Source organism: Triticum dicoccoides, chromosome 6B, assembly GCF_002162155.2.
Source record: "Triticum dicoccoides isolate Atlit2015 ecotype Zavitan chromosome 6B, WEW_v2.0, whole genome shotgun sequence".
In the NCBI taxonomy this organism is placed as follows: Eukaryota; Viridiplantae; Streptophyta; class Magnoliopsida; order Poales; family Poaceae; genus Triticum; species Triticum dicoccoides.
In genome coordinates this window covers 230,740,433-230,767,229 of record NC_041391.1, presented here as the reverse complement: position 1 = coordinate 230,767,229, position 26,797 = coordinate 230,740,433, and the positions used below count along the sequence as shown (strand labels likewise).

Here is a 26,797-nt window from a genome sequence, read left to right as displayed (position 1 = left end):
AAATTCTCGCCGAAATGGAAATGAATCAACATTCCGGCAAAATATTGGCAACTATCGCATATCAAATACCGGTACACCTCCAAACACAAACACATATGCAACACCACAAACATATGCAACACCACGAACATACATAGATCTAGCTAGGCCGTAAAAAGTGCATGTGCACATTGTTGTAAGGAGAACAACCTAAATATAGCTTCCCCCCTTACTTACCTATTAAAACAAGGTAATTTAACCACTTAATTTGAATGAATCTATGGTGGAAATGAGGTGAAAAAGAGGAGGCACCCGAGACAAGGAGGAGGTGGAGAGAATGAAGTGGGGAGAAAGTGAGTGTGTGGGTAGGAGAGGCTGTCCCAAATATCTTGTTGCTGCCCACTTACTAATGGCGCACCTCTTGCATGGTGCGCCATTAGTACTTACAACTACTAATGGCGCACTTAAGCAGGATGCGCCATTAGTATGTTTAGATAGGCGCACTAGTTCAAAAAAAAATTCTATACTAATGGCGCACCCACTGCCTGGTGCGCCATTAGTAGTTACAACTACTAATGGCGCACTTGGGCAGGATGCGCCATTAGTATGTTTGGATAGGCGCACTAGTTCAAAAAAAAATTCTATACTAATGGCGCACCTTCTGCCTGGTGCGCCATTAGTAGTTACAACTACTAATGGCGCACTTTGCCCGGATGCGCCATTAGTATGTTTGGACAGGCGCACTAGTTTAAAAAAGATTGATACTAATGGCGCACCCTTAGCGTGGTGCGCCATTAGTAGTTTAAACTCTAATGGCGCATAAGATTGTGGTGCGCCATTAGTATATACTAATGACGCACCATCTTTCTGGTGCGCCATTAGTGTCAATCCCATCTATAGCCCTTTTCCTAGTAGTGTTTGATCAGCCTCTGCCTCCCACTTTCATCCCAACTTCCCCCAATTTTAATGGTGTCGTGTCGTGGTTTAAATCACCGCCGCACTCCCCGATCTCTCTACAATCTTCTCTCTTCCTCTCCGATAGTCCTGTTGTCTGCCTCCAATTCGCCTGACCTCGTCGTACGCCATGCCGCATCACGATGGGTTACCTCTAGTCTTCAAGTTTCCAGAGAAAGACATCGAGCCAGGGTCATAAGAACATAAGGCACTTTGGGACGAGCTTGACCTGGCCGTGCCGGAAGTCGTCGCGTATGTGCCCGCGCCCGTTCTAGCTCCCGTCGTCACGCCTACACGAGTGCCCATCCCCATGGCATTGATGAGTTGGGAGTCGCACATTGTCACCCATCTTGAAGCCACGGGAATCCACAACGTCCCCGCTGACTTGCATGCGCCCGTGCACCTGCCAGTGCATTCACTTGTGCATGCGCTGATACATCTCCGTCTTATCTACTTTCCCTAACGCTTCTGCTCTTGTTTTGGACTCTAATTTGCATGATTTGAATCAAACTAACCCGGATTGACGTTGTTTTCAGCAGAACTACCATGGTGTTGTTTTTGTGAAGAAATAAAAGTTCTTGGAATGGAACGAAACTTTGTGGGGATTTTTTATACAACAAAAGAGAATTTATGGAGCCAAGAACCACTGGAGGCGGCACTTAGGTGGGCACAACCCACCAGGGCACGCCACCCCCTCCAGGCGCGCCTAGGTGGGTTGTCCCCACCTGGTGGCCCCGCAGACCGTGAAACCAACGATATAAAATCCTATTTTTCCAGAAAAATTAGGGAGAAAGAATTATCGCGTTTCACGAGACGGAGCCGCCGCCGTCTCTTGTTCTTCATCGGGAGGCCAGATCTGGACTCCGTTTGGGGCTCCGGAGAGGGGGATCTTCGATCTTCGTCATCACCAACCCTTCTCCATCACCAATTCCATGATGCTCTCCACCGGGAGTGAGTAATTCCTTCGTAGGCTTGCTAGTAGGTGAGGAGTTGGATGAGATTCTGAAAGCACAAGTGCTCCCTAGGTGGTTTTGATAATTAATGTCAACATATCTCTTGTTGGACTAACACTTTTATCTAGCATGTTTCAGATAAGTTCAACAATGGAGTGGCATGGACTAAAGGATGTGGGAACTCTTTCAAGATGCTAAGGACAAAGGATTGGCTCTAGCTTCAAGCTCAAGATTCTTCATTTTACATTTTTAGTGGTCCAAGATCACATACTAAGAAGACTAGGCCTGTAAGGGTTCCTTTTTTCTGGTTTTTTGAACTTTTTTTTACCGCTGCTGTAAAAAAGACACGTATAGTTTGGGAGGGTGCTGTGTAGATATTTAGCATGTGTTTTGCAAGGCGGCAGAACCTGTCCCAGACAGGAAGCGATCAGGTTTGATGACACGTGCACACACGTGTAATTGTTTCCGGTGTTGTCTTTGATGTGTCACCGCGGTAGAATTCTGTGGAAATTTCCGGACACATCAACCGCCCCAGTATAACTAGCCTTCCTCTTACCCATAGCCACCAATCCCGGATGGGCAGCCCGGTGGTCGTGGCGCGCTGCACACAGTCAACTTTACCTCCCAGTCGCCCAACCGGCTTCCATCATCGTTGTACTCCAGCGCCCAGCGCCGCCTACGACACACAACGGCCATGCCCACGCCACGGACGAGTGAGGTCCGCGTGAGGAGTTCAGCTATCGAGCAAGAGCCAGTTCCAGGGGAGGTGCATCAGGGAAAGTTTCATGCTGCTTGCTGGCGAGCGGCCATATCCAGGCGAGGTGAGGAGTTCGTCGGTGAGGCTGTCTCCCCTTCTGCGCAATCTGGTCCGGAGATATCGAATCCTTCCTGATTTGGCTTCCTTTCTGCCCTCCACTCTTCTCTGGAGGTACGTGACGAGCACGAACTCCACCACGGTTTACTGCTCAATTTTTGCTGATCTTTACCTTTGCATCTATCTGAACTTCCTTTTATTACAAAGTTCTTCCTTTTATACTCGACGACGTCGTCGCAGCTCTGGGTTCAGCCGCCGAGCCCCATGTACCTCTATTATGAGGGCATACCAGACTCTGCACAAGCTCTGAGGAACTGCAACCACTTCTACTAGGTGCCCTGCCACTCCCAAGTTTACAAGTAAAGGTAGGAGGCTGATTAGCCACTAGACTAGACTATGGCTTGTTCCTTAAAAATTAGTCACAAGACTGTATTTGTAGGTATTGTGTGGTGCCGTTTGACACATCTTAATATCATATTTTACTATAGAATGGCCATTAAATATGTACAGTACTTTTTCCAAAAACAGAATTGGTCCAACTATAATTTTCTTGTTGCTTTCAGAGTTTGAAGCTTGGTGCCGACTAGCCTGATACCTGTACTGAAAAATTCTGATTTGGTCATCCTCCTTTCAATGGCTACATACACCAAGTGGTTGTTTGGATAAATAAAATTAGCGCCCAGTTTTTCAGAAAACGTATTTTCATTGGATTTTTTGAAAATCAACTTTACTTATATAATTCAGTTGCATGCACAGAATCTTGTTTGGATTAGGAAATTGCAGTATCCATTACCATTATCAGATGGAAAAAGCACCAGAATTAGACATACATACTTGTTTTCACTTGAATCGAAGCAAAAATATCACACAAAATTAGATAAATTTTACAGTTCTGAACCATGTATTTTTGAGATGGCTCTTTGTACAATATGCATGGGTATCTAAATGAGGACAGAGTCTTTATTTGTGTCTCGGTTGAAGTGAATTGTCTAAAAGAAGTTTAGGTTGGTTCTGTGGATTCACTTTGTTTTAGCACAATTTGAGTTGCAACTGTAGCATGCCTCTCCCAGCCAACCAAAGCTTAGTTCTGCTCAATTTTAGTCCCTTTTTGTTATAGGAAACAATCAAGAATCTTATGTGTCAGAGGAGGTGAGGAGGGCGATATATTCAATCAATTGTACTAGCTATCAACATCGATGAACAAATCAAAGGCACACCTGAAGCACTCGCAGCTACAGAACATCATACTCTAAATTTTGTCCCAAGAAAGAAATCGACAAAACTGGAACAAATTCAGGCATCTCAGTTGAGCAACTACTGAACCGAATCGAGAAGGATTTTATACCTTGAAGGCGTAGGCTTCAGCCTCGAACAGAGCCCTCTTCAGCTCGCCGCTCCAGTACCCCTCTGGAAGCACAACCATAACAGCACCGCATCAGCTCGATTCGATCCACTCTTCCACCGTCGGCGAGACCCTTTGTGGTTTCTCTCACCTCGGAGGCGACGACAGAGGGAGAGAATGCCTGGATACCGGTGGTGCCCGTGAGCGCGGCCGTCACGTCCGCGACGACGACAGTAGCGGTGGAGGCACAATCGTACATGAACTCCATCTCCTCCTCCTCCTCCAACGGCATTGTTCCCGCATCGAGGTGAGGGGGATGTCGCTGTCAGGCGGAGCTCGTGTAGGCAGGCCGGTGGTCGGCGGAAGGTGGTCGTAGTCTTTCGCGGTGTGCTGTTTAGCTTAGCGTGACCAGGCATGGCAGTGCGCAACAGGGGGGTGGACAGGTGGTGCGCAGAAGGGGGTAGGTGGGTCGACAGGTGGTGTTGGTGACTTGCTGCTCCTCATTTATTTATTTCTCTTTGTTTTTCTTTCTAAATAGTAGAACTGAAGGTAGAACACATTTGGTGTTGAAATTATTTGTGTAGTTGTGCCATTCTATATATCTTCATAAATGGAATCTCAAGGCTGAGATTATAATGCTACTACTGATATGGGGGGTAGCAGAGTATGGTGTTATGAAGATATACCTTTGTCAACAAATATGTTGTTGCATTTATGGAGATCTTCGCATGACAGCCCCAATGTCCAAAATATGTAATAATAACAAGATGGATAAATGCAAGAAATTCTCTTGATACAAATAGAAGTATTTTACTATTCAGATAGAATATGTTGTACATGTACTCTATTCTCACTTAGTCATTCAGTTTTGTTTTTTTGCATAATGTTGACAAATATATTCTATGTTGGCTGGAATATGTAAGGTAGTGTGAATGCTAACAGGGTTGCAATTCTACCAACTCCAAAAAAAAGTCCATTCAACATCATGTCTTCTCTGAAGCGACCTGAATTTGTCTCTTATGGATTTAGTTTTTCAGAACATCTATGCCAAGTTAATGTGCTTAAAGTTTTGCCAAATTCCAACTCATGTGTTTATTCAGTGACCACTGTGGGAGCAACATAAGTTGGGTAGTGCACAATTATTCTCTTGGCCACTAAGATACACACATGTAGAACATACCACAAATTCTAAAGAACTTCACAAAAACAACAAAACCAAGCAAACCAACAGGGCCTTGTACGAACTACTTTGCCACGAATCAAATTTTGGGATGACTTACCAAATATTTAAAAAACTAAATAGCTTATCACTCCTTGTGGCGCGGCGTGCCGCCGCGCACTACCCGCTAGTTGAGTCTATAGGAAAAGCCAATACTATCAAGGAGGGATGAGGTGTTGCTTAATGAGCCTCTTGCTTCATGTGCTTAGTGATATGCTCCAAAACCCTCAGCTACTTTCCCATTTCCACAAATGACCTAAACCCAAAGCCAAAATCGGTCACACCGATTCTTCCTATCCGGCGCCACCGATTCCATAAGTCATAGCCACTGCCACAAACCCTAAGCAAATCGGTCTTACCAATAGGGATCTCGGTCTCACCGAGATGGGATTGTAATCTCTCTGTGTATGTCCATTATCAAATTGGTCTCGCCGAGTTTGAGCAATCGGTACTACCGAGATTACAATGCAAACTCTCTGGAAAACTTATTACCAAAATCGGTCTCACCGAGGTTGAGTAATCGGTCCCACCGAGTTTGCCTGACCAACTCTCTGGAAAGATTATTACCAAATCGGTTTCACCGAGTTTGTGTAATCGGTCCTACCGAGATTACGTTATGCCCTAACCCTAACCGAATCGGTCTCACCGAGGTGCATTTCGGTCCCACCGAAAACCCTAACGGTCACATTATTTGCTGAATCGGTCTGACCGAGTTTAACGATTCGGTCCCACCGAGTTTGGTAGATTGTGTGTAACGGTTAGATTTTGTGTGGAGGCTATATATACCCCTCCACCTCCTCTTCATTCGTGGAGAGAGCCATCAGAACGAACCTACACTTTCAACTTACCATTTCTGAGAGAGAACCACCTACTTATGTGTTGAGGCCAAGATATTCCATTCCTACCATATGAATCTTGATCTCTAGCCTTCCGCAAGTTGCTTTCCACTCAAATCTTCTTTCTACCAGATCCAAAACCTATGAGAGAGAGTTGAGTGTTGGGGAGACTATCATTTGAAGCACAAGAGCAAGGGGTTCATCATCAATGCACCATTCGTTACTTCTTGGAGAGTGGTGTCTCCTAGATTGGCGAGGTGTCACTTGGGAGCCTCCGACAAGATTGTGGAGTTGAACCAAGGAGTTTGTAAGTGCAAGCAGATCGCCTACTTCGTGAAGATCTACCGCTAGTGAGGCAAGTCCTTCGTGGGCGACGGCCATGGTGGGATAGACAAGGTTGCTTCTTCGTGGACCCTTCGTGGGTGGAGCCCTCCGTGGACTCGCACAGCCGTTACCCTTCATGGGTTGAAGTCTCCATCAACGTGGATGTACGATAGCACCACCTATCGGAACCACGCCAAAAACATCCGTGTCTCCAATTGCGTTTGAATCCTCCAAACCCTTCCCTTTACTTTCTTGCAAGTTGCATGCTTTACTTTCCGCTGCTCATATACTCTTTGCATGCTTGCTTGATATGTATTGTGAACATTAAACTTGTGCCTAAACTCCACTTAAACTTAAGGAAACTTAAAAACTGCAACTTTGGCACTTAGTGTCTAATCACCCCCCCCCTCTAGACACCTTTTCTCAAGGTCCTACAAGTGGTATCAGAGCATTGGTCTCTGAGGGAGTCCTGGACTAGGGGGTGTCCCGATAGCCGGACTATCATCATTGGCCGGACTCCAAGACTATGAAGATACAAGATTGAAGACTTCGTCCCGTGTTCGGATGGGACTTTCCTTGGCGTGGAAGGCAAGCTTGGCAATACGGATATGTAGATCTCCTACCATTGTAACCGAGTCTGTGTAACCCTAGCCCTCTCCGATGTCTATATAAACCGGAGGGTTTTAGTCCGTAGGACAACAACCATTACAACAATCATACCATAGGCTAGCTTCTAGGGTTTAGCCTCCTTGATCTCGTGGTAGATCCACTCTTGTACTACCCATATCATCAATATCAATCAAGCAGGAGTAGGGTTTTACCTCCATCGAGAGGGCCCGAACCTGGGTAAAAACATCGTGTCCCTTGTCTCCTGTTACCATCCGCCTAGACGCACAGTTCCGGACCCCCTACCCGAGATCCGCCGGTTTTGACACCAACATTGGTGCTTTCATTGAGAGTTCCTCTGTGTCGTCACCGATAGGCTTGATGGCTCCTTCGATCATCAACAATGACGTGGTCCAGGGTGAGACTTTTCTCCCCGGACAGATCTTCGTATTCGGCGGCTTTGCACTGCAGGCCAATTCGCTTGGCCATCTGGAGCAGATCGAAAGTTACGCCCCTGGCCGTCAGGTCAGATTTGGAAGTCTAAAATTCACGGCTGACATCCGCGGAGACTTGATCTTCGACGGACTCGAGCCACAGCCGAGCGCGCCGCACTATCACGATGGGCATGATTTAGCTCTGATGTCAGACAGTGCCCTGGAGGCCGCACATGAGTGCTCCGACCCTTAATTCGGAGCCGACTGCGCAGATCGAGGATGGGTGGCTAGACACCGCCTCGGGGGCTGCAACAGCGATGGAGCCAAATACTGACTTTGTCCCTCATAACGCTAGTGACTCCGAGGTGCCGGACTCCTCTCCGGACTCCGAACCTCCCGTGGCCCCTCCAATCGAATCCGATTGGGCGCCGATCATGGAGTTCACCGCTGCGGACATCTTTCAACACTCACCTTTCGGCGACATCCTGAATTCGCTAAAGTATCTCTCGCTATCAGGAGAGCCATGGCTGAACTGCGGTCAGGACGGTTGGGATGTGGACGACAAAGAAATTCAAAGCCCACCCACCACCCACTTTGTAGCCACTGTCGATGATCTAACCGACATGCTAGACTACACTCCGAAGACATCGACGATATGGACGACGATGCCGGAGACGACCAAGAACCAACGCCTACGGGGCACTGGAAGACTACCTCGTCATACGACATATACATGGTGGACATCCCAAAGGATGGGAATGGCGAGGATGAAGCGGAGGAGGACTCCTCCAAGAAACAGCCCAAGCACCGAAGTCAACGGCGCCGCTCTAAATCCCGCCATAGCAAGAATGGAGATTCCGGCACCGGATATAATAACGCCCTAGAGAGTGCAGAAGACAACCCCCTCCAGCAAGATTCAGCACGGGAGGACGGAGAAGACAGCCCTCATCCGAGAGCGGCAGACGAAGAGGTAGAGGATGATAATTACATACCTCCCTCCGGAGACGAGGCAAGCCTCGATGACGACGAATTCGTCGTGCCTGAGGATCCCGTCGAACAAGAGCGTTTTAAACGCAGGCTTATGGCCACGGCAAATAGCCTAAAGAAAAAGCAGCAACAGCTTAGAGCTGATCAAGATCTGCTAGCCGACAGATGGACGGAAGTCCTCGCGGCCGAAGAGCATGAACTCGAACGCCCCTCCAAAAGCTACCCCAAACACAAGTTGCTCCCCTGATTATAGGAGGAGGCATATAAACCTGCATCACCAACGCACAATACGGCTGACCGACCACCTCGTGGCCGCGACACAGAGGCCTCCAGGCCCTCCACCAGAACCGTACCCCGGCACTGCTCGAAAAGTACGAAGCCATGGGGGAATGCGCCAGACTTGCGAGACATATTGGAGGATAAGGCAAGACAATCAAGATCGATCCACGGATCACGTGGGCGCTCCACGATGCGCGACGACTACCGTCGCGCCGGATATAGCAACTCCAGCCGGGCCGAACACAGTAGACAAAGCTCGCTTGAGCTACGTCGTGATATAGCCCAATATAGAGGCGTCGCGCACCCACTATGCTTCATAGATGAAGTAATGGATCATCAAATCCCCGAAGGGTTTAAACCCGTGAACATCGAATCCTATGATGGCACAACAGACCCGACGGTTTGGATCAAAGACTATCTCCTTCATATCCACATGGCCCGCGGTGACGATCTTCACGCCATCAAATATCTCCCACTCAAGCTTAAAGGACTAGCTCGGCATTGGCTTAACAGCCTGCCAGCAGAGTCAATTGGGTGTTGGGAGGACCTGGAAGCCGCATTCCTCGACGACTTCCAGGGCACATATGTGCGACCACCAGACGCCGATGACCTAAGCCACATAATTCAGCAGCCACACGAATCGGCCAGACAGTTCTGGACACGGTTCTGAACAAAGAAAAATCAAATCGTCGACTGTCCGGATGCAGAGGCTCTTGCAGCCTTCAAACATAACATCCGCGACGAGTGGCTGGCCCGGCACCTAGGACAAGAAAAGCCAAAATCCATGGCAGCCCTCACATCACTCATGACCCGCTTCTACGCGGGAGAGGACAGCTGGCTAGCCCGCAGTAACAACCTCAGCAAAAATTCTGGCAGTCCGGATTCCAAGGACCACAATGGCAGGTTGCGTCGTAACAAAAACAAACGCCACGTTAACGGCGATAACACTGAGGATACGGTAGTCAACGCCGGATTCAGAGGCTCTAAACCCGGCCAGCGGAAAAAGCCATTCAAAAGAACTACTCCGGGTCCGTCCAATTTGGACCGAATACTCGACCGCTCGTGCCAGATACACGGCACCCCCGAAAAGCCAGCCAATCACACCAACAGGGATTGTTGGGTATTCAAGCAGGCATGCAAGTTAATTGCCGAAAACAATGACAAGGGGCTGCATAGCGATGACGAGGAAGAGATCCGGCCGCCGAACAATAGAGGACAGAAGGGATTCCCCCCACAAGTGCGGATGGTAAACATGATATACGCAACCCACATACCCAAGAGGGAGCGGAAGCATGCACTTAGGGACGTATATGCGATGGAGCTAGTCGCCCCGAAGTTTAACCCATGGTCCTCCTGCCCGATCACCTTTGATCGAAGGGACCACCCCACCAGTATCCGCCATGGCGGATTCGCCGCATTGGTTTTAGACCCAATCGTCGATGGATTTCACCTCACTAGAGTCCTGATGGACGGCGGCAGCAGCCTGAACCTGCTTTATCAGGATACAGTGTGCAAGATGGGCATAGACCCCTCAAGGATTAAACCCACAAAGACGACCTTCAAAGGCGTCATACCAGGTGTAGAGGCCAATTGTATAGGCTCAGTCACACTGGAAGTGGTCTTCGGATCCCCGGATAACTTCCGAAGCGAGGAGTTAATCTTCGACATAGTCCCGTTCCGCAGCGGCTATCACGCCCTGCTCAGACGGACCGCGTTCGCAAAGTTCAACACGGTGCCGCATTACGCATACCTCAAGCTCAAGATGCCAGGCCCTCGAGGAGTCATCACGGTCAACGGAAACACTGAACGCTCCCTCCGAATGGAGGAACACGCAGCGGCTCTCGCGGCAGAAGTACAGAGCAGCCTTTTAAGGCAATTTTCGAGTCCGGCCATTAAGTGACTGGACACGGCCAAACGCGCCAGGAGTAACCTACAACAAGACCACCTGGCACGTTCCGAGCACGTGTAGCAATGCGACCCCAACGCCAGCCCTTGCAAAATTGCAAAACTGGTCCTTCGCGTACATCACTACGCTCTAGAGATACCATGGGCATAGGGGGAGGGGCACGACTACCGCAAGCCCAGAGTGCGGCTTAACCGCACCAGGGGCTCCCAAGTGTGTCACTCTTTTTCTTTCTTATTTTTTCTTACCCACAGGACTCCATTCACCAGAGGCCCTGTCCAGCAGTAGACCTGCCGAACACACGATGCAATAGCCAGGGGAGGAGAAGGGCTACGACGAATATCCAGGTGGTCTCCATTACGAGCATTAAATCCATTTCATACACCATTCCACAGCCCACCCCTGGAGGGGGACATGTTTAATAGTGTTACCCCTTGCTTACCGCACTATTTGTATCGTTCTGCATTCATCGCAGAATTCCTTGAATAAACAATGCATCACTTTTTGCTTATAATTGCATTTCTTTCTTATATATATGTTCATTTATGACATCTTGCATCCGTACACTTTGGTACGGCCGAATACACTAGGGGCTTAAGTTCCCCGCATTATGGTGTGACAAGTCCGAACACTTTCACAAGTGCGGCACCCCGAACTTATAGCATGATATGCATCGGCTCCGAATCATGTCTTGGGTCAATAGTTGGGTTTGCCCGGCTCCCATGTTTTGGTACCTTACGTTCCGTTTTATCGGCTAAGGTAGCACTGGGAGAACCACTGCGATTGCGCCCCGGTTGAGTTGGGCGAGCGCCTCAGTGGAGAAAGCTAAAACTGACCGTCATGATAAGGTGAGAGCTGGTCACTGTTCGAGAGGTATTTTCGAGTCCCTAAAGACTTATGCCGCTTAGAGCGAGGAACCGGCTTTGTCCGGCCTAGGCGTGGATAGCGCCCGAACTCGGTCTTCCGAACACTAGGGGCTTCGCCGAAATTTAAAATTATAGAATTCTATGGCTAAGTGAGAGTGTTCAAGCATTATAAGTCCGGTTGCCTCGTTCATTGTGTTGAGCGCCTCCCTAGATGGACCCAACAATGGGAACAAGAGCGCTCAAGTTTATCCCGAACACCCCAGCACTCGTGGCATGGGGGCTGAAGCCAACGACTTGCCATCTCTCAGATTTGATAAACGGCCGCACGGAAGGTAATATTTTAAATTAATAAGCATTGCTTAGCGCATATGAACACAGTTTTCAGCGCACAGGATAACATAATGCGATTCTACTCAAATATTACATCTTTGGAGCACTCATCCGCAATCATGCGGGCACCCTTCAGGACACTCTTATAATACATTTCGGGCGTGCGATACTCCTTGCCTGCCGGCGGCACGTCCGTCAGAAGCTTCTCAGCATCCATCCTGCCCCAGTGCACTTTTTCACGGGCAAGGGCCCGACGGGCACCTTCAATGCAGGCGGAGTGCTTGACGACTTCAACCCAGGGACACGCATCCACCAGCTGCCGCACCAGGCCAAAGTAGCTCCCAGGCATGGCCTCCCCGGGCCACAGCCGAACTATGAGACCCTTCATGGCCTGTTCGGCAACCTTGTGGAGCTCGACCAACTGCTTCAGCTGGTCGCTAAGGGGCACCGGATGTCCGGCCTCAGCATACTAAGACCAGAAGACCTTCTCCGTCGAGCTCCCCTCCTCGGCCCGATAGAATGTGGCAGCATCAGACACGCTGCAGGGCAAATCTGCGAACGCTCCTGGAGAGCTCCGAATTCGGGTAAGTAATAGGTAATTCACATTCACATGCTTGCTTTGCATGAAAAATGCCTTACACGCTGCTATTTTCTTCACCACCTCGATTTCCTGGAGGGCCTTGTGGGCTTCGTCCTTAGCGGCTTTGGCACTCTCAAGAGTCGATGCAAGCTCGGACTCTCGAGTCTTTGAGTCGCGCTCCAAGCTCTCATGTTTTTTCACGAGAGCCTGGAGCTCTTGCTGCACCTCCGCCACCCGCGCCTCCTGCTTCTCTCGCTCGGCTCGTTCCGCGGCCGCATTGCGTTTGGCCGTGGACACGGCCTCCTTTAGGGTCGCCACCTCGTTCGTGGCCCCTGGAGTACCCACGTTATCCTTGTTATTTCTCTTGCAACCAAAATCAATTTCTTTAAGGTACAAATTTAATACGGTGTTACTCACCTTCCTTGTCCTCGAGCTGCTTCTTGGCACGGCCGAGCTTGCTCTCGGGCCGCTCGAGGTTCTGCTTCAAAGCATCAACCTCCGCAGTCACTGCGGCATAGGTCAGCAGCACAGCCTGCAATCCCATATTGACATATTTTTTAGACCTCCTGCGTATATCTTTTTAGATCCTCAGTCCGACTTTACTTTCCGAACACCAAACCGAGCATCAGGGGCTACTGTCTATGCGGTATTATATTACATATCTTAAATTTCTTACCTCAAAGCCTATTAGAAGGTTGCTGCAAGCTTCGGTCAGCCCGCTCTTGGCGAGCTGAACCTTCTGAATCACCGCACTCATGACAGTGCGGTGTTCTTCTTCGATGGAAGCGCCATTGAGCGCCTCCAGCAAGTTATCCGGCACCTCCGGTTGGACGGAGGCTGCCGGTCTCACAGTCTTGCCCTTCCTACGAAGGGGCCGCCTACCGGACTCCGGAACCACTGCAGGTTCCGGTGCGGAGTCCGGTGCGAAGTCCGGGAGGTTGTCTTGTGGCACCTCCGGAGCCTTCCCCTCCTGGTGGGTCCCCTCCTGGGATCCCACCTTGGTGTCGTCAGCGTCACGAGGGGTGGAGACGGTCGGAAGGGAATCCATATCCGACGTAGCCAAGGACCCGCTCGACGAAGCGGGAAGATCGTCCTTGGTCAGACTACAGGTTGTATGTGACATTAGAAAGACACCGTGTGGCAAAAAGAAAAATTATAAATCATCCAGGAATCCGGATACTTACGATCTTGCCAGGGGCTTGGCCCTTGATGGCCACTCCTCGTCACCGTCGTCAGAGGAAGGATCCTTCCCTTCTTGGACCCTTTGGCCTCCCTCGTTGGGGAGGCCTTCCTCTTCTTCTCTCCCCCCGCTGGGGGAGAGGCCTCTTTCTTCTCCTCCTCGTCCTCAGGGGAGGAGTCCGCCTCGGAGTCATCGGACGATGAGTCCGATACCACCTGGCGCCGGGAACTCCTTCGGGTTCCCGTGGCCTTCTTCTTGGCCTTCTTCTCCGGCACCACGTAAAGTGCCGGGACCAGCAGCCCTGTTAAACGGGTGTCCGCTGGGTCTTCTGGAAGGGGAGCCGGATAGTTAACCTGTCCGGACGTCTTCTGCCAGTCCTGTTAAAGGCATTGGGAGTTTAGATCCCGCATAGAGTCAAACTATGAAAAACGAATGTCCCATAAAGGATAACGTTGCTTACCTCGTCAGCTGGACGCTGCGAACTGAATCCGCGATCTTCGGTAGCGGATGCGGGAGCTTCGGCGCCCTTGAACAGCACCCTCCAGGCCTCTTTGTACGTAGTGTCGAAGAGGCCGCTCAAAGTCTGGTGTTGTGCCGGATCAAACTCCCACAAATTGAAGTCCCGTTGCTGGCAGGGGAGAATCCGGCGGATGAGCATGACCTGGATCACGTTGACAAGCTTGAGCTTCTTGTTCACTAGGGTCTGGAGACAGGACTGGAGTCCGGTCAGCTCCTCCGAACTACCCCAAAGCAAGCCCTTCTCTTTCCAGGAGGTGAGCTGCATGGGGATGCCAGATCTGAATTCGGGGGCCACTGCCCATTTAGGGTCACGCGGCTCGGTGATGTAGAACCACCCCGATTGCCACCCTTTGATGGACTCCACGAAGGTGCCCTCGAGCCAAGTGACGTTGGGCATTTTGCCCACCATGGCGCCTCCGCACTCAGCTTGGCTGCCCTTCACAACCTTCGGCTTGACGTTGAAGGTCTTTAGCCACAAGCCGAAGTGGGGCTGGATGCAGAGGAAGGCTTCACACACGATGATGAACGCCGAGATATTGAGGATGAAATTTGGAGCCAGATCGTGGAAGTCCAGGACGTAGTAATACATGAGCCCCCGGACGAAGGGGTCGAGTGGAAAGCCCAGTCCGCGGAGGAAGTGGGGAAGGAATACGACCCTCTCATGGGGCCTCGGGGTGGGGATGAGCTGCCCCTCGTCGGGCAGCCGGTGCGCGATGTTACTGGACAGGTATCCGGCGCTGCGCAGCTTCTCGATGTGCCCCTCCGTAGCGGAGGAGGCCATCCACTTGCCTCCCGCTCCGGACATGGCTGGAGAAGGTTGAGGTGAGATGTGCGTACTTGGGCGCTGGAGCTCGAGTGTGCGGAGATGGATAAGAAAAGGAGGAACAAAGCATAGGTAAAGGAGGTGGATCCTTATCCCCTTATATATGGGCGGATGAAACTATGCGTCCCTACTAGCCTGGTAAAACTCGCTTATCTCCCAAGCACCACAATCAATGGTGCGGTTGGGTTACCCACGTCCGTATTGATGGGAATCCTGGAATAAGGGGAACACGATCTCTGCTTCGACAAGACGTGCCAAGGAAACCGCTTCGCTAAACGCGCTGAGGTGGTATAATAAAAATGATTCAAGTAAAGGCTTGGTAGTGGTGTTACGTCACGCCACAAAATACGTCAGCATATTGAACTTGTGTACATATTATTCTCTCTACGGTGGTATGTGGAATTTATTTTGCAGAGCGGGACACTATCCTGGTGTTCGCAATCTTCTATGGATTATTCGGAGGAGGAACCCGCCTTGCAATGCCGAAGACAATATGCGCGCCAGACTCGTCGTCATTGAAGCCTGGTTCAGGGGCTACTGAGGGAGTCCTGGACTAGGGGGTGTCCGGATAGCCGGACTATCATCATCGGCCGGACTCCAAGACTATGAAGATACAAGATTGAAGACTTCGTCCCGTGTCCGGATGGGACTTTACTTGGCGTGGAAGGCAAGCTTGGCAATGCGGATATGTAGATCTCCTACCATTGTAACCGACTCTGTGTAACCCTAGCCCTCTCCGGTGTCTATATAAACCGAAGGGTTTTAGTCCGTAGGACAACAACCATTACAACAATCATATCATAGGCTAGCTTCTAGGGTTTAGCCTCCTTGATCTCGTGGTAGATCCACTCTTGTACTACCCATATCTTCAATATCAATCAAGCAGGAGTAGGGTTTTACCTCCATCGAGAGGGCCCGAACCTGGGTAAAAACACCGTGTCCCTTGTCTCATGTTACCATCCGCCTAGACGCACAGTTCGGGACCCCCTACCCGAGATCTGCCGGTTTTGACACCGACAGTCTCCATTGCTTTGGTTTAATCACCATTGGAGGAAGATGGATGAGTCTACTATTGGGAGTCTTAGACATAGAGTGCCTATTCTTGATGGAGAGTATTTTCATGAGTGGAAAATGAGATGCTTGTTATTTTCAGTCAATATCATTTTAACAAGTACATTGCTTGCCCTTGTGCACCTTATGTTGATCCTATGCATCCTACCCATGATGAGTCAATTGACATGATTAGGAATCTTAGAACTGCCGAACTTATCATTAGAGGATTGACTAGAAACTTACTTGGATGTTTGCCTACTTTCAAGTGTGCCTACACCATATGGAAATTTCTTGAGGAACGATTTCCCGATTATTCCTTGAAAAATCTTGATGAAATTCTCCATAAGTCTATTGCCTTGAGTAAGATGAATACTAGTGATCCTATGTTTGGTGATCGTCTATTTGAGCTTACTAATCTTATGCGTGCCAAAGAAAATGTTGGTATTATTAGTGATATTATTTCCGAAGCCATAAAAATTCATAAGCAAGATCATTGTCAAACTCATTCTAATGAATCACCCTCTCTAGGACTTGATCCACCACATGACGATGTTGAACATGGATACTATGGTGAGGATGATGATAGTGACTTCGATCTTGATGATGCAATGAGACATTTTGGTCTTATGGCAAATCTTCGGGGATATATGTCAGGAGGAAAGGAATGGGTTCTTGATAGTGGATGTACCGATCACATGACCGGAGATAAAGACATGTTTCGTGAGCTTGCAGACAACTATAGTCCTCGAAAGTATGTTACTTTCGGTGAGAACTCAAAGGGTAAGGTGGTTGGCCTTGGTAAGGTGGCCATATCACATGGTAGCTCCATACAAAATGTCATGCTCGTTGAATCTCTTGGTTACAACTTACTTTCAGTATCTAGACTTGCTGATTTCGGTTTCAATGTTCTATTTACTGAAGTAGATTGCCAAGTGTTTCGTCGAGATAATCATAAAATGGTCTTTACCGGTGTGCGTAGAGGTGATCTATACATTGTTGATTTCACTAAAAAGGCTCAACCTAAAACTTGCTTCAATGCTAAATCCTCGAAAGGTTGGTTGTGGCATAGACAATTAGGTCATGTTGGTATACGAAACCTTGACAAGCTTATTAAAGGAAATCATATCCTTGGAGTTAATGATGTCATATTTGATAAGGATAGACTTTGCAGCACTTGTCAGGCAGGTAAACAGGTTGGAGGAAGGCATCCCGTGAAGAACATCATGACCACAAGGAGGCCACTCGAGCTACTTCACATGGATCTCTTTGGTCCCAACTCTTACAAGAGTCTCGGTGGAAATTCTTTTGGTCTTGTTATAGTTGATGATTTTTCAAGATTTACGTGGGTGTTCTTTCTCGATGATAAATCGCAGGTCCAAAAGATCTTCAAAAACTTCGCAAGGAAGGCTCAAAATCAATTTGTAGTGAAGATCAAGAAGGTTCGCAGCGACAATGGAACGGAGTTCAAGAACGCAAATGTGGACACCTTTCTTGAGGAAGAAGGGATTTCACACGAGTTCTCGGCTACGTACACACCTCAACAAAACGGAGTTGTTGAGAGGAAGAACCGGACGCTCATCGAAATGGTGAGAACGATGCTTGATGAGTACAAGACGCCGAAGCACTTTTGGGCGGAAGTGGTTGAGACAGCTTGTCATGCAACAAATCGCTTGTATCTTCACAAGCTACTCGGCAAGATGGCATACGAGCTCCTCACCGGTAACAAACCCCAAGTTGGATACTTTCGAGTATTCGGCTCAAAGTGCTACATTCTTGATAAGCATCGTCGCTCTAAATTTGCTCCTAAATCTCATGAAGGTTTCCTACTAGGTTATGGATCAAACTCTCACACTTACCGTGTCTACAACAATTTCACCCGAAAGGTTGAAGAAATGGTAGATGTGAAGTTTGATGAATCTAACGGCTCGCAAGTAGAACAATTGCCAATTGATGCAGGTGACAAAGATTCTTCGGAAGCAATTCAAGACATGGATATTGGCAAGGTTCGTCCAACGGAGGCGAAGGAGAGTACCTCGTCCGTCCAAGTGGAAGCTTCAACTTCACAACAAGGTGAACCAAGAGTTGATACGAAAGCATCCACAAGCGGGACACACCAAGATGAAGAAACCGAGGAAGTGCATCAAGATGAACGTCAACAACCTCCTTCTCCACCACGACAAGAGAACGACAATGCCAACAATGAAGAAGGCCAAGAAGAAGAAGAACAAGATGAAGAAGATGCTCAACGAAGACCCAAGCAAAAGCTTTCACGAGTTCGAGCAAGAGTTGCTAAAGATCATCCCGTCAAGCAAATCTACAATGACATTCAAGCCGGGAGAATCACTCGCTCTAAAACTCGTTTAGCTAACTTTTGTGAAAACTATTCTTTCATCTCTAGCATTGAACCTATGAAGGTTGAAGAAGCACTGGAAGATCCGGATTGGATAAATGCTATGCATGAAGAGCTACCTAACTTTGAGAGGAATCAAGTTTGGACATTGGTTGAGAAGCCCGACAACAACCACAACGTCATCGGTACCAAATGGGTGTTTTGCAACAAGCAAGATGAAGATGGACAAGTAGTTCGCAACAAAGCACGTCTCGTCGCCCAAGGCTACACACAAGTCGAAGGTATGGACTATATGGTGAGACCTATGCCCCCGTTGCTAGACTTGAGTCCATTCGCATCTTACTTGCCTATTCTAATAATCATGATATCACCTTGTACCAAATGGACATTAAAAGTGCTTTTCTAAATGGTGAAATAGAGGAGGAAGTTTATGTTAAGCAACCTCCCGGCTTTGTCAATCCTAAGAAACCCAATCATGTTTACAAACTTCACAAAGCTCTTTATGGTCTTAAACAAGCTCCTAGAGCTTGGTATAAATGCTTGACCAAGTTCCTTATTGAAAAAGGCTTTGAAATTGGGAAAATTGATTCTACTCTTTTTACTAAAAGGGTTAATGGAGAACTATTTGTGTGCCAAATCTATGTTGATGATATCATATTTGGTTCAACTAACCCTCATTTTAGTGAAAAGTTTGGGAAGCTAATGTCGCAGAAGTTTGAGATGTCTATGATGAGTGAACTCAAATTCTTTCTTGGGTTGCAAATCAAGCAAACAAAGGAAGGTACCTTTGTTTCTCAAACGAATTACACCAAGGACTTATTCAAGAAGTTCAATATGCAAGAATGCAAAGGTATGTCTACACCCATGCCTACTAGTGGACATAATGACTTGACCAAAGACGGTGAACCGGTTGATGAAAAGGTTTATCGCTCTATGATCAGTTCATTGTTATATCTATGTGCTTCACGTCCCGATATCATGCTAAGTGTGTGCATGTGTGTACGATATCAAGCTGCTCCTAAGGAATGTCATCTTAAGGCCGTGAAAAGGATAGTGAGATACTTAATCCATACACCAAACTCTGGCATTTGGTATCCAAAGAGGGCCTCTTTCGATCTTGTTGGCTATTCCGACTCGGACTATGCCGGAGACAAGGTTGATAGAAAGTCCACTTCGGGTACTTGTCAATTTCTTGGTAGATCTCTTGTGTCTTGGTCCTCCAAGAAACAAAACTAGGTATCTTATCCACTGCCGAAGCTGAATATATTGCCACTGGTTCATGTTGTGCTCAATTACTTTGGATGACCCAAACTCTTAAAGATTATGGGATATATGTGAGACATGTTCCATTGCCTTGTGACAATGAAAGTGCTATTAAAATTAGTCATAATCTTGTGCAACATTCTCGAACTAAGCATATTGAAGTTCGTCATCATTTCATTCGAGATCATGTTGCTAAGGGTGACATTGATCTTAAGCATGTTCGCACCGAAAAGCAATTAGCGGATATATTCACTAAAACTCTTGATGAGAAGGTGTTTTGCAGGTTAAGAGGAGAATTGAACATCATTGATGCTTCGAACTTGGAGTAGAAGCTCCATTGGATACATGCAAGACATGAGCTTATGACTAATCCTTGATGTTTTTCTCTTCTGATGAAAATCTTATGTCTTGAATATATTTGTATCTTGCATGTCATCTAACCCATGTAGGTACTTGGTGGAATCCAACTCCATGAGATTGTAATCTACTCATATCTTGAGCAATCTCAACATCACCAAGTCTCTACACAATGGTGGTTGAAGACAAGGAAGCACAAAACCTTTTAAACATATCCTTTGACAAATTCTATGTTAAGCTTCACGATTGTCATTCTTGGATACACAAGTGCTCTTCCTTGCAAGAACTAACCCATGTAGGTAGATGGACTAAAATTCCAAGTGGTGCTCCAACTTCTTGATGAGCTACATCAACCTTGAGCAACCCACACAAGTTCAACTACATGGACAACACCACCAACCAAGGTATGTTATTCCATCTTAGAGAAGCTTTACTCCAAGTCATGAGCTAAAGCAACTCGACAAGATGTGAATATATCAAGATGCTTAAACGAAAAATGGCAACCCCATTTTGAGCTTAAACGATGAGTATGACCTATGATCAAGTGATCTCACTTGACTCCTAAGTCAATATACTCTAACATAGGTGACTTTGTCGCCGACCATCTCTAGATGAAGTTCTTTTGTGTTCTTTTCTGTGTTTTTGCATTTGTCTCATGCATATTTGTTTCCCCTTCAAAAAAAACTTCATCTAGATTTCTTTCTGTTTGCTCTGTATTTTCTGTCCAATTCATTGCACTCCTTTCAGTAAATTCCTTGCAAATCTTTGTGAGATCTTACTAGTCTAAGTGAGCTGAGGTGACAAGTGTTTTCTCTGAGATGAACTCGGTTTCACCGATTTGTTATTTTCGTCCCAACCGAATCTTTTCGGTACGACCGAAGCATACCACTCGGTGCCACCGACTTCATAACAGGAAAAACAGTTTGCCACATCATTCTATGTTTCTTCTGATCCAGCTCCACTCAATGAATCTTGTCCTCTATAAGCATCACATTTACATCATTGCTTTGTTCTGTATCTCAAGGACCAAACCCAATCGACAGATTCCAGAAGACCCTTCTTGGAAATTGATGTCAAAGGGGGAGAGAGAGAACATCAAAGCTTATCATCTGAAGAGAGAGAGAGAGGATCAAAGCTTATCACCTTCTTAAGAGAGAGAGATATCATCTCCTAAAGGGGGAGAGAGACCTTCTAGGGGGAGAGACCCTCAAAGGGAAGAGAGAGATCTCCAGGGGAGAGAATACTTAAGTAGAAAGTATTTCTCAAGGATCCCAGATGCTTTGTGCTCAAGAGGAGAGATGTGCACATGTCTTCTTGAAGGGAGAGACATGTTCATATGTTCTGTTGTGCCTATTTTGCATTAGCATGCATAAGCTCTGATCATCATTCATATTTTTCAGCTCTGTTTTCTTTCAGTTCTGATTTTCTGTTCCCTATCTTCTCCCAGTATCCCATGTTAGATTCAGGGGGAGCAAGACATCTAAGGGAAAGAGATCATTTAAATTCATTGCACATATTTACTCTTGGGGACATGTCTAATTCAATGTGGTACTTAGTACTCACTCTCTACATGTAATCCTAGTCTTGGTATTCTTGTGGTTTCTTTTGTTTGCTCTGGCTAGTAGATGCATCTGTGTTATCTAACCTTGTTTATGCAGGTTCATTCCATCCTAAGACAACTCAAGACTACAAGGTAAGTATATGCATCACAATCATGTGTATGAGGAATTCTTGCTGATGTACATATTGTTTGCAAGAAGGACTCATGAGCATGAAGGTATTCTCTTCAACATTCTTTGCTCTAATGCATATGGCCAAGATACATGTAACACATTGCCTGCTCTATCATTTTTATGCTCTCACATGCTTCTACATTCCATATTCACATGATTGCATACATGTAGGGGGAGCCTATGTTTGTTACATGTCTTTCCAAAGCTTTACTTGCTACTCTTTATATCTTTATTTAAAGCTTTGATGTATGTTGCCATCAATTACCAAAAAGGGGGAGAGTGAAAGCACAAGTGCTCCCTAGGTGGTTTTGGTAATTAATGTCAACATATCTCTTGTTGGACTAACACTTTTATCTAGCATGTTTCAGATAAGTTCAACAATGGAGTGGCATGGACTAAAGGATGTGGGAACTCCTTCAAGATGCTAAGGACAAAGGATTGGCTCTAGCTTCAAGCTCAAGATTCTTCATTTTACATTTTTAGTGGTCCAAGATCACATACTAAGAAGACTAGGCCTGTAAGGGTTCCTTTTTTCTGGTTTTTTGAACTTTTTTTTACCGCTGCTGTAAAAAAGACACGTATAGTTTGGGAGGGTGCTGTGTAGATATTTAGCATGTGTTTTGCAAGGCGGCAGAACCTGTCCCAGACAGGAAGCGATCAGGTTTGATGACACATGCACACACGTGTAATTGTTTCCGGTGTTGTCTTTGATGTGTCACCGCGGTAGAATTCTGTAGAAATTTCCGAACACATCAACCGCCCCAGTATAACTAGCCTTCCTCTTACCCATAGCCACCAATCCCGGATGGGCAGCCCGGTGGTCGTGGCGCGCTGCACGCGGTCAGCTTTACCTCCCAGTCGCCCAACCGGCTTCCATCATCGTTGTACTCCAGCGCCCAGCGCCGCCTACGACACACAACAGCCATGCCCACGCCACGGACGAGTGAGGTCCGCATGAGGAGTTCAGCTATCGAGCAAGAGCCAGTTCCAGGGGAGGTGCATCAGGGAAAGTTTCATGCTGCTTGCTGGCGAGCGGCCATATCCAGGCGAGGTGAGGAGTTCGTCGGTGAGGCTGTCTCCCCTTCTGCGCAATCTGGTCCGGAGATATCGAATCCTTCCTGATTTGGGTTCCTTTCTGCCCTCCACTCTTCTCTGGAGGTACGTCGACGAGCACGAACTCCACCACGGTTTACTGCTCAATTTTTGCTGAACTTTACCTTTGCATCTATCTGAACTTCCTTTTATTACAAAGTTCTTCCTTTTATACTCGACGGCGTCGTCGCAGCTCTGGGTTCAGCCGCCGAGCCCCATGTACCTCTATTATGAGGGCATACCAGACTCTGCACAAGCTCTGAGGAACTGCAACCACTTCTACTAGGTGCCCTGCCACTCCCAAGTTTACAAGTAAAGGTAGGAGGCTGATTAGCCACTAGACTAGACTATGGCTTGCTCCTTAAAAATTAGTCACTAGATTGTATTTGTAGGTATTGTTTGGTGCCGTTTGACACATCTTAATATCATATTTTACTATAGAATGGCCATTAAATATGTACAGTACTTTTTCCAAAAACAGAATTGGTCCAACTGTAATTTTCTTGTTGCTTTCAGAGTTTGAAGCTTGGTGCCGACTAGCCTGATACCTGTACTGAAAAATTCTGATTTGGTCATCCTCCTTTCAATGGCTACATACACCAAGTGGTTGTTTGGATAAATAAAATTAGCGCCCAGTTTTTCAGAAAACGTATTTTCATTGGATTTTTCGAAAATCAACTTTACTTATATAATTCAGTTAATAATAAGCATGCATAGAATCTTGTTTGGATTAGGAAATTGCAGTATCCATTACCATTATCAGATGGAAAAGCACCAGAATTAGACATACATACTTGTTTTCACGTGAATCGAAGCAAAAATATCACGCAAAATTAGATAAATTTTACAGTTCTGAACCATGTATTTTTGAGATGGCTCTTTGTACAATATGCATGGGTATCTAAACGAGGACAGAGTCTTTATTTGTGTCTCGGTTGAAGTGAATTGTCTAAAAGAAGTTTAGGTTGGTTCTGTGGATTCACTTTGTTTTAGCACAATTTGAGTTGCAACTGTAGCATGCCTCTCCCAGCCAACCAAAGCTTAGTTCTTCTCAATTTTAGTCCCTTTTTGTTATAGGAAACAATCAAGAATCTTATGTGTCAGAGGAGGTGAGGAGGGCGATATATTCAATCAATTGTACTAGCTATCAACATCGATGAACAAATCAAAGGCACACCTGAAGCACTCGCAGCTACAGAACATCATACTCTAAATTTTGTCCCAAGAAAGCAATCGACAAAACTGGAACAAATTCAGGCATCTCAGTTGAGCAACTACTGAACCGAATCGAGAAGGATTTTATACCTTGAAGGCGTAGGCTTCAGCCTCGAATAGAGCCCTCTTCAGCTCGCCGCTCCAGTACCCCTCTGGAAGCACAACCATAACAGCAGCGCATCAGCTCGATTTGATCCACTCTTCCACCGTCGGTGGGACCCTTTGTGGTTTCTCTCACCTCGGAGGCGACGACAGAGGGAGAGAATGACTGGATACCGGTGGTGCCCGTGAGCGCGGTCGTCACGTCCGCGACGACGACAGTAGCGGTGGCGGCACAATCGTACATGAACTCCATCTCCTCCTCCTCCTCCAACGGCATTGTCCCCGCATCGAGGTGAGGGGGATGTCGCTGTCGGGCGGAGCTCGCGTAGGCAGGCCGGTGGTCGGCGGAAGGTGGTCATAGTCTTTCGCGGTGTGCTGTTTAGCTTAGCGTGACCAGGCATGGCAGTGCACAACAGGGGGGTGGACAGGTGGTGCGCAGAAGGGGGTAGGTGGGTCGACAGGTGGTGTTGGTGACTTGCTGCTCCTCATTTTTTTATTTCTCTTTGTTTTTCTTTCTAAATAGTAGAACTGAAGGTAGAACACATTTGGTGTTGAAATTATTTGTGTAGCTGTGCCATTCTATATATCTTCATAAATGGAATCTCAAGGCTGAGATTATAATGCTACTACTGATATGGGGGGTAGCAGAGTATAGTGTTATGAAGATATACCTTTGTCAACAAATATGTTGTTGCATTTATGGAGATCTTGGCATGACAGCCCCAATGTCCAAAATACGTAATAATAACAAGATGGATAAATGCAAGAAATTCTCTTGATACTAATAGAAGTATTTTACTATTCAGATAGAATGTGTTGTACATGTACTCTATTCTCACTTAATCATTCAGTTTTGTTTTTTTGCATAATGTTGACAAATATATTCTATGTTGGCTGGAATATGTAAGGTAGTGTGAATGCTAACAGGGTTGCAATTCTACCAACTCCAAAAAAAAGTCCATTCAACATCATGTCTTCTCTGAAGCGACCTGAATTTGTCTCTTACGGATTTAGTTTTTCAGAACATCTATGCCAAGTTATTGTGCTTAAAGTTTTGCCAAATTCCAACTCATGTGTTTATTCAGTGACCACTGTGGGAGCAACGTAAGTTGGGTAGTGCACAATTATTCTCTTGGCCACTAAGATACACACATGTAGAACATACCACAAATTCTAAAGAACTTCAGAAAAACAACAAACCCAAGCAAACCAACAGGGCCTTGTATGAACTACTTTGCCACGAATCAAATTTTGGGATGACTTACCAAATATTTAAAAAGCTAAATAGCTTATCACTCCTTGTGGTGCGGCGTGCCGCCGCGCACTACCCGCTAGTTGAGTCTATAGGAAAAGCCAATACTATCAAGGAGGGATGAGGTGTTGCTTAATGAGCCTCTTGCTTCATGTGCTTAGTGATATGCTCCAAAACCCTCAGCTACTTTCCCATTTCCACAAATGACCTAAACCCAAAGCCAAAATCGGTCATACCGATTCTTCCTATCCGGCGCCACCGATTCCATAAGTCATAGCCACTGCCACAAACCCTAAGCAAATCGGTCTTACCGATAGGGATCTCGGTCTCACCGAGATGGGATTGTAATCTCTCTATGTATGTCCATTATCAAATCAGTCTCACCGAGTTTGAGCAATCGGTACTACCGAGATTACAATGCAAACTCTCTGGAAAACTTATTACCAAAATTGGTCTCACCGAGGTTGAGTAATCGGTCCCACCGAGTTTGCCTGACCAACTCTCTGGAAAGATTATTACCAAATCGGTTTCACCGAGTTTGTGTAATCGGTCCTACTGAGATTACGTTATGCCCTAACCCTAACCGAATCGGTCTCACCGAGGTGCATTTCGGTCCCCCCGAAAACCCTAACGGTCACATTATTTGCTGAATCGGTCTGACCGAGTTTAACGATTCGGTCCCACCGAGTTTGGTAGATTGTGTGTAATGGTTAGATTTTGTGTGGAGGCTATATATACCCCTCCACCTCCTCTTCATTCGTGGAGAGAGCCATCAGAACGAACCTACACTTTCAACTTACCATTTCTGAGAGAGAACCACCTACTTATGTGTTGAGGCCAAGATATTCCATTCCTACCATATGAATCTTGATCTCTAGCCTTCCCCAAGTTGCTTTCCACTCAAATCTTCTTTCTACCAGATCGAAAACCTATGAGAGAGAGTTGAGTGTTGGGGAGACTATCATTTGAAGCACAAGAGCAAGGAGTTCATCATCAACGCACCATTCGTTACTTCTTGGAGAGTGGTGTCTCCTAGATTGGCTAGGTGTCACTTGGGAGCCTCCTACAAGATTGTGGAGTTGAACCAAGGAGTTTGTAAGTGCAAGCAGATCGCCTACTTCGTGAAGATCTATCGCTAGTGAGGCAAGTCCTTCGTGGGCGACGGACATGGTGGGATAGACAAGGTTGCTTCTTCGTGGACCCTTCGTGGGTGGAGCCCTCCGTGGACTCGCGCAGCCGTTACCCTTCATGGGTTGAAGTGTCCATCAACGTGGATGTACGATAGCACCACCTATCGGAACCACGCCAAAAACATCCGTGTCTCCAATTGCGTTTGAATCCTCCAAACCCTTCCCTTTACTTTCTTGCAAGTTGCATGCTTTACTTTCCGCTGCTCATATACTCTTTGCATGCTTGCTTGATATGTATTGTGAACATTAAACTTGTGCCTAA

At 46.9% G+C, this 26,797-nt stretch overlaps 2 long non-coding RNA genes across 2 annotated transcripts; both read left to right on the top strand.

Annotated features, from left to right (window-relative positions):
- Nucleotides 1-2,571: 2,571 nt before the first annotated feature.
- Nucleotides 2,572-4,756, top strand: LOC119325790. The gene is made up of 3 exons (XR_005157675.1): nucleotides 2,572-2,814; nucleotides 2,941-3,065; nucleotides 3,818-4,756. It is a non-coding gene; the product is annotated as an uncharacterized LOC119325790 (long non-coding RNA).
- An 18,056-nt stretch (nucleotides 4,757-22,812) lies between these two features.
- On the top strand, nucleotides 22,813-23,999 carry LOC119326223. The gene is made up of 3 exons (XR_005157850.1): nucleotides 22,813-22,842; nucleotides 22,970-23,094; nucleotides 23,854-23,999. It is a non-coding gene; the product is annotated as an uncharacterized LOC119326223 (long non-coding RNA).
- Nucleotides 24,000-26,797: the final 2,798 nt, after the last annotated feature.